Source organism: Benincasa hispida, chromosome 10 (genome assembly GCF_009727055.1).
Source record: "Benincasa hispida cultivar B227 chromosome 10, ASM972705v1, whole genome shotgun sequence".
Taxonomy (NCBI): Eukaryota; Viridiplantae; Streptophyta; class Magnoliopsida; order Cucurbitales; family Cucurbitaceae; genus Benincasa; species Benincasa hispida.
The window spans coordinates 52544838-52558002 of record NC_052358.1 but is presented as its reverse complement, the minus strand read 5'-3'; the positions used below and the strand labels follow the sequence as shown (position 1 = coordinate 52558002).

Here is a 13165-nt window from a genome sequence, read left to right as displayed (position 1 = left end):
AGATATACAAGTGGATCATGCCTTAAGTGATAACTTAAATAGGTCTGTAGTTTAGAGGGATACCTGATCCTTGTGACACTACGGATACGACCCGCTTTGTAGAGGTTTGCAAGTGTTGTGAACTACTACAGATGGTAGATCCTGACTATTCATATAGAGACATGCGAGCAGGGGTGTCCTATACAAAGAGTTTGTATAAAACTAGACCACGAGATGATTCATCTCTATATATAACGTCGTTGATACTGGAGAGTTACATCTCACCTTAACAACCATAGGTGACATGACCTCAATCCTGAGTGTTTTGGGAACTCCTGCTTTTGAAGGCAGACCTTTGATTAGTATGGGTAAGAGTGGCCAGATTGCCAACTCAACATGCCTAACTTTTTGGGGACTTGTCTGATTTGGGAGCTGGGAACTCAGTTACACAAGATGGAATTCACTCCTTCCCAAAAGCATAGGTAAGTAGATAGATTGCTCCTTTAATGGCTGATTCCGAGGCTTGAACATAGTGGCCACAGCTTCTCTTTGGAAGAGAGAACTCGGTCATAGTAGGACTATGACTTATATTCATTAGAAGTATCAGTGGTACTTAAGGAGTTAAAAGTAACTACAGGGGCATAAAAGTTATTAGCCCAGCTGTACTTACGAGCGATCTGTGAAGGGTTATCACATTGTTGATTGGTTGATATGGATACATAATATATCTGTAGTTAGGAGAGAGTTCAACTATCGGTCTTTAGTGGAGTGACTAGTAGTTAACAAATGGTGGATCACGTGACTAAAGAGTTTAGTCAGTTATTCACGTACCGTCGGAGCTTCGAGCTACAGGTCCATAAGGTCCCCTTGGTAGCTCAATAGATTCAAGTTGAGAATCAATTCTTGGTGTTGATTTGAAATGTTCAGATTGACAAGAGAAAATTTGATTATATATTATATGATCGGTATGATGTATGAGATACATCAAGTGGAGGATTAATGTAAATAAGATTTACATTAAGGACCATGAAATAGAAAAAGAGATATGGTTTATATGTTTCATGAGATGAAATATTAAACCTATAGGTTATAAATATACTATGGTAAGTTGGTTATCATATATATTTATAATAATATTAATTATTGGATAATTATCTCTTTTACTCTAATAACCAATTGAGTGGGAGGTTATTGGTGGTTTCATGATAACCGTGAGATAAAAGAAAAAAATATTTTCCTAAATTTAGTAGTTGATGATTGAGAATTTCTATTTTCGAAAATTATTCATGGTGGTTGTCAAGTAAATACGATTTACTAAACGACAGCTAAAGATAGACTAGACGATTGTGGAGTGACACTATACGATAGTTTACTCAGCTGGCCTTTAGCTAAACGATCATGAAGCTTTTTCTAAACGATCACGGAGCTTATTCTAAACGATTGGGCATTGTCTATATGATAGATGTTATCATCTCCCACTTGCTCAATCGTTTACACGATTATTCCTCCGGTCTCTTCCTGTAACCAAGTCCACACAGAGTCCACACTTCTAGATTCTCACACTGAGAATACTAAGGTAGCCATTGTGGCGGTGTCGTACTCAACTCGACATAGTCGAGATTTTTGGAGGTCGTTCGTGGTGTTTGTGTTCTTGGAGTTTGTTGTGATCATTCAGTTTTGCGGTCGTGGTGTACGAGCCTTCGTGTGTTGCAGTCTTGCTGGTTGTTCGAGCGTTCGTGATCAAGGGTGTTGAAGATGAGTCTTCAAAGATATGTAAATTATATCCCTTGATCGTTAGAAAAGCATGTTGTAATTTCGTTTTGTGCATAGCATGTATGTTTCCATTTTTTATTGTAATTGTTGTTGTTCAAATACAAATGAAGTTTGGAACGATCATTCCGCTACTCATGGAAATCTTCATGTTCGATTTCCTTTAAGTTATGAGATAAACATGGAACTTAATTTATTGGTTTGTGATTAATGTAACAAAAAAATAGAATAAAATATTATTCGAATATGATTCAAATAAGAATAGAATTCATATTAAAACTATAGGTTAATAAATATGAATGCGATTCATATTAAAACCATAGGTCAAGAGAGATGTACATTCGAATATGATTTAATCTACATTTATTTAAATATGAAATATTCAATTTAAAATCAATTAATTAATTTGATTATTTATTATTTTAATTAACTGAATTTCATTTCATTTTAATTAAATAAATAGGAAGTGAGTGGCCTTTTGGGAAGGGAAGCTTTTTTTCTTATATGGAGTTGGTTATTGTAGAGAAAAACCTCTTCAACTCATATCCATCTATCACCTCCTCCTATCTCCATTCATCATCTCATGATCTCTCTCAAGTTTTTTTTTTCCTAGAGAAAGAGTTCTTTGTAGAAAAACTCTCATCAACAACAAGATTCTCTCTCTTCCAAAAGTCGGTTCCCATAAATCGGTCCTTCCCAAGAGAATAGTAAGGAAGATCTGATGGTAGTTTCCAAAGTTTGTTTTAGGGAGATGCCTTGCAAAGTTTTTCTAAAGACCAAGAGAAGATTTGGAGAGTGTCTTCAAATGTATGGGTTATTTCTTTCCTTTAATTTCATGCTTATCTACACATTGATGTATGTTTCTTCTTTTCTATATTTTAATTTTAAAACAAAATCGAAGCAAAACAATCATCCACTTTCGCTGAGAGATTCGATCCCTTCAGAATTGACAGTTTTTTTTCCATATTTGGTTTGTATATCCACTTTTCGAATCATTCAAAATGAATCAATCTCTGATTTTTATATCTCTATTTAAATTTTAATTTATAGTAAATCTTCAAATTTTACATTATCTTATTAATTTTTTTTATTAGTTTAAATTCTTATTAACATATGTAATTCTAACTGAGTTTTTATTCATTATTTTATAAATATTCACATCAAATAAAGTGTATATTTCATTCAATTTTTTCAAATTTTAAATTTTTTTCATGTTTTATCAGTTATTATCTTATCATATTATTATATCGTTTTAAAATTTTTTATATAAAATTTTTTTTTATTAGTATCTCCACAAAAATATGTTTTTTTGACAAACAAATATGCATTCACTTTTGCAAGCTTCTTGTTTTTGCTATTACTCTACAATGAGTTTGGCTTCTTACTGTTTTTTCCTTTATGGGTTTGGTAGGTTTTGTGGTTAATGGAGTTATAAATACAACGTAATTATTGAAGCTTAAATGAGAATTAAATTATGAATACAGTATAATTGTTGAAGCTTCAATTATTAAATTATAACATAACCAATTAAAAAAATAAACGAGCTCCCTTCTTGATTTTTCTCTCTCCGAGTTATATTTGAATTTATATTTTATTATCAAATTAAATTTTATCTACCTACTTTTCAAATTAATCACAATAAATAAAAACTTCTTGATTTTTCTCTCAAATTATATTTGAATTTATCTTTTATTATCAAATTTAATTTTATCTAACTAACTTTCGATTTGTTTAAATGTTTGCTACAGATTCAACTGTATCTAAGTATTTTTTTTCATTGTTTTACATTTACATATATAGTGTAATTGTTGTGTAAAGTTATGAGTTTAAAGATTCCGTGTTCTAGGTTATGTTTCCCTTTAGTTTTATTTTTTGGAGCCAAAATTGATATAAAGAATAATTCATTTAAATTTATTTAATAAAAGATTTGAAAATTTTGAATTAAGTTTGATAAGAGATTATTCAACAATCTATAAAATAAAATAAGAAAAACTCTAAATCTCATCTTCTTCATCTTCTTCACTTAGCAGCCCCCCAAAAGCTCTCTCTCATTCTCAATTTCATGTTTGCGATAGTTGATTCAACAACCCTTTCATGAATTTTATCGTCTTGACTAGCTTTTGACAACCATCCTCGCCAGGTCGCTGCCTTGGTCACTTGCACACATGTTTCCTGCTTTTGTTTTTACTTTGAACATTGTTTTCAACAATGGCATTATGGGATTGATAGTGTTTAAAGTTGGCTTTCAAGATCCTATGAGTAAACTGGTCACATGAAATGAAGATGATGAAACTCTCTACAATCGGTTTGATGTCAAATACAATTCTATTTCCAATAGTCATATCGTTCTAAGGTTGTAATTCCTTCAAATACTCACTTTCCAATAGAAATTTCACTGGTACAATCAACTCTACTCTTTCTCATCTTGTAGGAAGTCCATGGTTGTGCACATCCATAAGGTTGGAATGACCCCTATCGCCTGGTCGTCAACTTCTCTCACATACATGCGTTCTATAGGCAGCTGGAAGCGTTAAGGACCATATTGGGTTATATTTAATTTTGCTTCTAGAATGTTTAGATAGAGTGTATTTGTGGTGCTAGAATATTTAGATAGAGTGTATTTGTACTCTTAGAGTTGTTTTTTGAGCAGTGTATCTTTGCATTCTCGTTTTACTTAATTTGGTTGTTTTTAGGATAATTTTATCATTTACAAATTGGTGTTTTCTATTATATAAGTCTGTTTTGCTATTTTTACAATTTTGAAATTTTTTTACCATTTTTTCAAATGAAACTTTAAATTTTACTATTTTTCTTGTCAACCCTAACTTTTTTAGCCTTCTTCTATATCATCGCATGGTAAAATTACCATAATAACCCTTTGAAGCAAGCCTGGTGACCCGACGCTCCATTCATACTAGTCAGTCTCGCTCATCTCGATAGTAACTCTCTCTATCACTTTTGATGACTCTACACTTTGCTCTCACTTTTGCTCTCATTACTCGTTCTCAATTCTCACTCCATTATATAGAGAGTTAAAGATTAGAAAACAAGAAAGAAAAATGAAAGGTTATATATTTGTTCAAATTTAAAATATACAGTGCGAGAATCGAGAACAAGTAATAAGAGTGAGCAAAAAAAGTGCAAGTGTCAAATTAGCAAGAGCAAAATTGAGTATCAAGATGAACGAGAGTGAGTAGTGAGAAGCGAGCGTCATGAGTCACAACGTGTGCATAGCATGTTTTTATGGTAATTTCACAATATGATGATGTAAGTAGGAGGTCGAAAAACTAATTTTCTAAATAATTGGCCTTTTCTTTCATTTTGGTCTCATCGTACAAAAATCCCACGAAGGAGGAATAAGTTGTAAAAAGAATAGAGCGTGAAAAAAATACTTTTTATTTTGAAAAGTTCACAAATAGTAAAAAAAAAATGCCATGTCAGTTTCCGTGGGCCACAGTAATGAAAAGCTAACAACAACAGGTGCTAGATAAACATTTTTCCAAATAATTAGGATTAAAATATCGAATTCGTAAAACTCAAGAACCAAAATGTTATCAATATCAAATATCAAAGACAAAAATCATACACTTTTTTTCTAATTTTAAAAAACTCTGAATTTATCACAAATCTATTGGATAAACCTATTAAATGCAAATCTAAAAGTTTATGGACTTATTAAATATTTTCAAGTTTTGGTTATCTTTTAAATACAAAATTGAAAATTCAAAAACCTATTACATACTTTTAAAATTTTAAAGGCATGTCTTACTCAAACTTAAAAATTTTGGGATTAAGCATGTAATTGAACCTACACTTTTAATCATCTTCACACTCTCTACCTTTAGCTCATTCTTACGAAATTGAATAGATTAATTATAGTGAACGGTTATATTGTTTCATTAGAAAGTATAGTGTATACTATCTTAAGAAATAACCAATAATAAAATTTGGTAAAAGTGAGCTTACTCGATAAAAATTTGATCATGAATGTAAATCGGAGATTCGATCTTCATCCTTCTCATGGTTGTACTATAAACGTAACAAATAATTCATAGTTAAGTTTGTTTTTGATTCTCAATTTCCGTTGTAGTCTAGTTGGTCAGGATACTCGGCTCTCACCCGAGAGACCCGGGTTCAAATCCCGGCAACGGAATTCTTTTTATTCTGTTTCCTTTATTTTTTTTGGGGCTTTATATTTATTTATTTATTTTTAATATATTAGACTAATGTAGTTTTACTATTTTAATCTAACATATACAATGTCATGTTGCAATTATTTGGACTTTTGTGCAACTATCTTGTATTTTATCACGTGCGAATGAATGTGTAAATTTCCTTTAAAAAAATAAATTGAAATATGCAAACTTTTGTATAATTTGGACAAAATATTATTTAATACATTTACTTGAAATTTTTGTTAAGATTTTTACACATAAATGTGATTCGTGTAATCAAGTTGAATTTGTATTGATTTACATGTGCTATAGTACAATCTATGATATTTGTCTCTTATTCTTTTTCTTTCAAATTAAATTCAAGACTCCATATTATTCTTGATATTGATTTGTCTTGAGGATTTTGCAATTTGTTTTCGAAGTTAGAGATCTTGGTCTGATAAGTCGTCTAATCTTTAAAGTACTTTTGGTCTTCAAATAAGATTGAAGAGTGTTTCGATTAGTTGGTTTTGTGAGTTTTCTCTTTGAATTTTGCCTCTTAAAGTTTTAACTTTTGAGCCCAAAACAAAGGACTCATCTATTTATTGATCTTCATGGATAATGTGGGCTTAAAGTTTGGTTGAGCCCAAATCAAATTTTTATCACGTTTTATCACTTATCATCTTATTCTATCGTTTTAAAATTTTTTATATAAAATTTGTTTTATTAGATCTCCACAAAATATATCTTTTTGATAAACAAGTATGTATTCACTTTTGCAATCTTACTGTTTTTGCTATTTCTCTACACTGAGTTAGGTTTTTTACTGTTTTCCTTTTAAGGGTTTGTAGGTTTTGTAGTTGATGGAGTTATAAATACAGTGTAATTATTAAAGCTTAAATGAGAATTAAATTATGAATACAGTGTAATTGTTGAAGTTTCAGTTATTAAATTATGACCTAACTGATTTAAAAAATAATAATAATAAACGATCTCCCTTCTTGATTTTTCTCTCCCCAAATTATATTTGAATTTAAATTTTATTATCAAATTAGATTTTATCTAACTACTTTTTGAATTAATCACAATAAACAATAACTTCCTAATTTTTCTCTTTAACTATATTTGAATTTATCTTTTATTATCAAATTTGATTTTATCTAACTTTCGATTTGTTTAAATGTTTGCTACAGATTCAATTGTATCTAAATCTTTTTTTCATTATTTTGCATTTACACATACAGTTTAATTGTACGGTAAAGTTATGAGTTTAACCATTCCAAGTTCTAGGTTATGTTTCCTTTTAGTTTTGTTTTTTTGAGCCAAAATTGATATAAAGAAGATAATTAATTTAAATTTATTTGATATGAGATTATTCAACAATCTATAAAATAAAATAACAAAAACCCTAGATCTCATCTTCTTCATCTTTTCACTAGCAGCCTCCAAAATCTTTCTCTCTCCTTCTCAATCTCATGTTTGCAATCGTTGATTCAACAACCCTTTCATGAATTCTATTGTCTTGCCTAGCTTTTGACGACCACCCTCGCCAAATCGCCGCCTTGGTCATTTGCACACATATTTCCTACTTTTGTTTTTATTTTGAACATTGAAGGAACCATTAAAGATCCTTTGAGTAGAAGGATGGGATTGGAACAAATACCCAAAATTTAAGAACAAAATTTTTACAGAAAAAATACAAATTATCCATTTAAAAAACAAATGTAGCATGCTTTAAAATAGAGATTACTGAAAAGAAAAAAAAAGTTTAAGAAATCTTACCCTTGAAGAACTCTTCTTCACGAGATCCCTTCTCCAACTCTTGTCACGAACAATCTTGAACCCTCTAGCCATCAATGAGGACACCACCACGAAAGTTCTCTAGATTATAATCCAAAAGTTTCTGCGTATCAAAGAGGGGAAAGGAGTTACAACTCCTTCCCAAAATGAGATTTAAAAATAAATTAAATTTATTTATTTTTATAAATCAATTTAATGTATATATTTATATGATAACTACCTTATCATATAATATATATTAAACTATATGTTATATCAAATATAACACAGAACCTATAGTTTCTATATTGTATCAAATACAATATAACCTATAGTTTCTATTATCTCACCAATGACATTTAATATAAATCCCATTTATATTAAATTTAATTATGTAAATCAAATTCATATAATTAATATTTGAATCATATTCAAATATTTGTTTTCTCTCAAATAAACTTTATATTATAGCGTATCAAAATACATTATAGTAATTATATCATATAGAATTAGATTAAATTAATTATATCACATATAATTAATTCCCTCAATTAATTTGAACAATTCAAATTAATCCAAAAAGTGATTCTCATTAATTCCCATTGAGCTACCGAAGGGACCTCATGGACTTGTAGCTTGAAGCTCTAATGGTACGTGAATGATTAATTAAACTCCTTTAATTAAATAATTTAATTAATTATTCATCATCCATTAACTGTCGGGCACTCCATTAAAGACCGACAGTTGCACTCTTCACATTATAGATATATTTCTGTGGCTACTGGATATAACCAATCAACAGTACGATGACCCTTCATAAATTGCTCCTAAGTATAGCTAGGCCAAAATATCGTTTTGCCTCTATAGTTACATCTAACTCTTTAAGTACCACCGATCCCTCTAATGAACAATAAATCATAGTCCAACTATGACCAAACCTCTCTCGGGCCAGGAGAGAGTGTGGCACCACATTGTTCAAGCCCTAGAATCAGCCCTGAAGGGAGCAATTTATCTATTTACCCCGACGTTGGAGAAAGAGCGAATTCCTTCTTATGTAGTTGTGTTCCTAGCTCCACCATTAGACGAATCCCCAAAATGGTAGGAATTTTGAGTCAGCGATCTGGTCAGTCTCACCCATACAAATCAAAGGACTGTTTTCATAGGTAGGAGTTCACAACTCACTTAGGATTCAAGTCATGTTACATATGGTCATTCTAGTGAAATGAAAGTCTCTATTATGAACGAGGTTATATAATGAGAATAAATATTTCCTGGTCTGGTCTCATACAAATTTCTTTGTATAGAATATCTCCACTCACATGTCTCCACATGAATGATTAAGATCAGATCATTTGTAGTACTTTACAACAATTGTAACATGTACAAAGCGGACCATACCTGTAATATCACCAGAATAAAGTATCTAGCCTTATCCATCTACTACAGACTATTTAGATATCACTTAAACATGATCCACCTGTATGTCTCTACATACATGTTTAAGTTATAAGATAACCTTGGATGTTAGTTTATTGGTTTGTGGTTAATGCAACTAATTTTGCAATAAACTTCACATATTTTATTACATAAATAAAATGTTTGTACAATACATTTACAAACTATAGGACCTTACGAGATTTAGGGCAACAACCCCAACAGTTTTCAACAATGACGTTGTGGGAATGATAGTATTTAAAGTTGGCTTTCAAGATCCTATGGGTAAACTGGTCACATGGAATGAAGATGATGAAACTCCCTACAATTCGTTTGATGTCAAATGCAATCCTATTTCCAATAGTCACATTGTTCTGAGGTTGTAATTCCTTCAAATACTCACTTTCCAACAACAATTTCACTCGTACAATCAACTCTGTTCATTCTCACCTTGAAGGAAGTCCATGGCTGTGGACATTCATAAGTTTGTAACGACCCCCATCGCCTGGTCTTCAGCTTCCCTCATATACATGTGTTCTATAGGTAACTAGAAGCGTTAAGAAACATATTAGGTGATATTTAATTTTTGTTTCTAGAAGGTTTAGATAGAGTGTATTTATGGTTCTAGAGTGTTTAGATAAAGTGTATTTGTGGTGTTAGAGTTGTTTTTCGAGTAATGTATCTTTGCATTCTCGTTTCTACTTAATATGGTTGTTTTTAGGGTAGTTTTGCAATTTACTAATTAGTATTTTCTATTATATAAGTTCGTTTTGCTATTTTTACAATTTTTAATTTTTTTTTTACCATTTTCCCAAATAAAACTTTAAATTTTACCATTTTTCTTGTTAGCCCTAAGTTTTTTTACCTTCTGCTTATACCATCGAATGGTGAAATTACCATAATATCTCTTTGAAGTAAGCCTAGTGACCCTTGACGCTTGATTCATTGCTCTCGTTACTCATTCTCAATTCTCGCTCTGTTATATAGAGAGTTAAAAATTAGAAAACAAGAAAGAAAAATGAAAGGTTATATATTTGTTCAAATTTAAAATATACAGAGTGAGAATCAAGAACAAGTAATGAGAATGAGAAAAAAAAATGTAAGTGTTGAATTAGTAAGAGTAAGATTGAGTATCAAGATGAGCAAGAGTGAGTAGTGAGAAGCGAGTGTCGTGGGCCACAACGTGTGCATAGCATGTTTCTATGGTAATTTCCCAATAGGACGAAGTAGGAGGCCAAAAAAAACTAATTTTCTAAATAGTTGGCCATTTTTTTCATTTTGGCCTCATCGTACAAAAATTCGAGGAAGAAGGAATAAGGGGTAAGAAGAATAGAGAGTGAAAAAAATACTTTTTATTTTGAAAAGTTCACAAATAATAAAAAATGTCATGTCAGTTTCCATGGGCCACGGTAATGAAAAGCTAACAACGGCCAGAAACATTTTCCCAAATCATTTAGATTAAATATCGAATTTGTAAAATTCGTGGACCAAAATATTATAAATATCAAATTTCAAAGACAAAAAAACGTACATTTTTTTTTTCTAATTTTAAAAAACTCTGAATTTATCACAAACCTATTAGATAAACCTATTAAATGTAAATCTAAAAATTTATCGACTTATTAAATATTTTCAAGTTTTAGTTATCTTTTAAATACAAAATTGAAAATTCAAGAACTTATTTATATAATTTTAAAATTTTAAAGGCATGTGTTAGTCAAACTTAAAAATTTTGGAACTAAGTATGTAATTTAACCTACACTTTTAATCATCTTCACACTCTCTACCTTTAATTTATTTTTACGAAATCGAAGAAGTTAATTATAGTGAACGGTTATATTATTTCACTAGAATGTATAGTGTATAGTATCTTAAGAAATAACCAATAATAAAATTTGATCAAAGTGAGCTTACTCGCTAAAAAATTTACAATGCATATAAATCGGAGATTCGATCTTCATACCTTTTATTGTTGTACTATAAACGTAATAAATATTCAGTAATTACTAATTAAATTTGCAACAAAGAAGCAAAAAGTATTAAGTATTTTAGCCAGTTCTTAAAACTATTTAATACAAATTTGTTTCCATTGTCAACTTCCGTTGTAGTCTAGTTGGTCAGGATACTCGGCTCTCACCCGAGAGACCCGGGTTCAAATCCCGGCAACGGAAATCTTTTTATTCTGTTTGCTTTATTTTTTTTGGGGCTTTATATTTATTTATTTATTTTTAATATATTAGACTAATGTAGTTTTACTATTTTAATCTAACATATACAATTTCATCTTATACACATCTAGATGTGTATAAGAGACAGCTATAGTACAATCTATGATATTTGTCTCTTATTCTTTTTCTTTCAAATTAAATTCAAGACTCCATATTATTCTTGATATTGATTTGTCTTGAGGATTTTGCAATTTATTTTTAAAGTTAGAGATCTTGGTCTTATAAGTCGTCTCAAATAAGGTTTGGAGAGTGTTTCGATTAATTAGTTTTGTGGTTTTTCTCTCTGAGAGTTTTTAACTTTTGAGCCCAAAACAAAGGAGTCATCTATTGATCTCCATGGATAATGTGGGCTTAGAGATTGGTTGAACATGGGTCTGGTCAATTGGGTTTGTGTTGGTGATGACATGGGCTTTTAGCCCACTGAAAAAAATGTTTTTTTTTAGAAAAGTGTCTTGTCTCACAAAAAAGGATTTTGATTTGGATAAAAGGTATAAATTTACTCAAGTTTATGTACGAGCTTGCAAAATATGGTTGTAGTGGCAGTAAAATCTTTTCACAGACACGCGAAATGTTGTCGTCAGTTGGATATGCAAATTTGACTAACCGCACCTAGAAAGGAGAATTGAACTTCTACTACCTTTTGTTCTAAACGAAAAATGTTAACCAATATTTCACAGTATTATTGTTTTAACAATGTATTCTGATCCTTGTTTTTTTATCTACATTAATCTCCGAATCTTGACGGTTTTTTTTTTTTCAGATCTAAATGTTTTTCTTTTCCATAATAGAATTTTTGTGTTTTCTTCAAATATTGGATGGTTTTTCATATATGGTTCATCATCTTCATCATCTACTTTCTATGTTATTCGTTTTTGTTCTGAGAAAACTTTTTCCTTCATGATTTCAATCCTTCTTCGACAAGTGCACATATGAGATACAAGCTTATATTAACATTGGGAAGCAACCAACAATTAACGATTAATTATCAAGGTTGCACTAGATTTTACTTTCAAAGCAGTGGTCTTTCCACTTTTACGGCACTACAACAATCTACATTTAGTTTTACCGCTTGATCTTTATTGGTTTTTTATGATTATTTGGATATGGACTTTGGGTCAAATTGTCATTAGATGAACTTTGCATATTTAAATTTGGGCCAAAATTCCACATAACCCAATTTAGCCAAGCGGAACTCAATTGACCTTGATGAAGACACATGGCACTATTGGAGTCTACCAAATTTTATTTAGCCAAGCGGAACTCAATTGACCTTGATGAAGACACGTGACACTATTGGAGTCTACCAAATTTTGCCTTCAATTTCAATTAGGGATCCATGTCAACTTGTAATTAGTCTCAAATTCAATAATAGGTAATTTTGTTATTAATTTGATAAATAATGGGAATATTTATATCTACCTAAATTTTTCATTCAATATCCAACTATGTAAAATAATTATGAATCACATTGTGACGATAATTGTCGTATTATTGCATTATATATACTATATGTGTATGTGTGTAGAATAACCCTGGAAGAGTATTTGAAACATTAATGAGTTTGACTTGGATAGTCAACTTGTCTCATTTCCAGTCAAAGGTTTCGGCTGTGGGGGAAAAAGAACCATACGTACATAGTTTGTTCGATGACACAGCTTGACACTGACATCTCATTTTGAACGATTCGCTTTTCAGTAAGCTTTGGCTTTGACTCAACCATTTCAAGGTCCACGTCCATGCCTTTACATTATTAAAACTAAACAACAACTCAACGATTAAAATATCAATGTCGACGGTGTTAATTTTACATATATACTAATA

General features: G+C 30.6%; 2 non-coding genes across 2 annotated transcripts; both read left to right on the top strand.

Annotated features, from left to right (window-relative positions):
- The first annotated feature begins 5829 nt into the window (after positions 1 to 5829).
- On the top strand, positions 5830 to 5902 carry TRNAE-CUC. The gene has a single exon. It is a non-coding gene; the product is annotated as a tRNA-Glu (tRNA).
- Positions 5903 to 11214: 5312 nt separating this feature from the next.
- TRNAE-CUC lies at positions 11215 to 11287 on the top strand. The gene has a single exon. It is a non-coding gene; the product is annotated as a tRNA-Glu (tRNA).
- The last annotated feature ends 1878 nt before the right edge of the window (positions 11288 to 13165 follow it).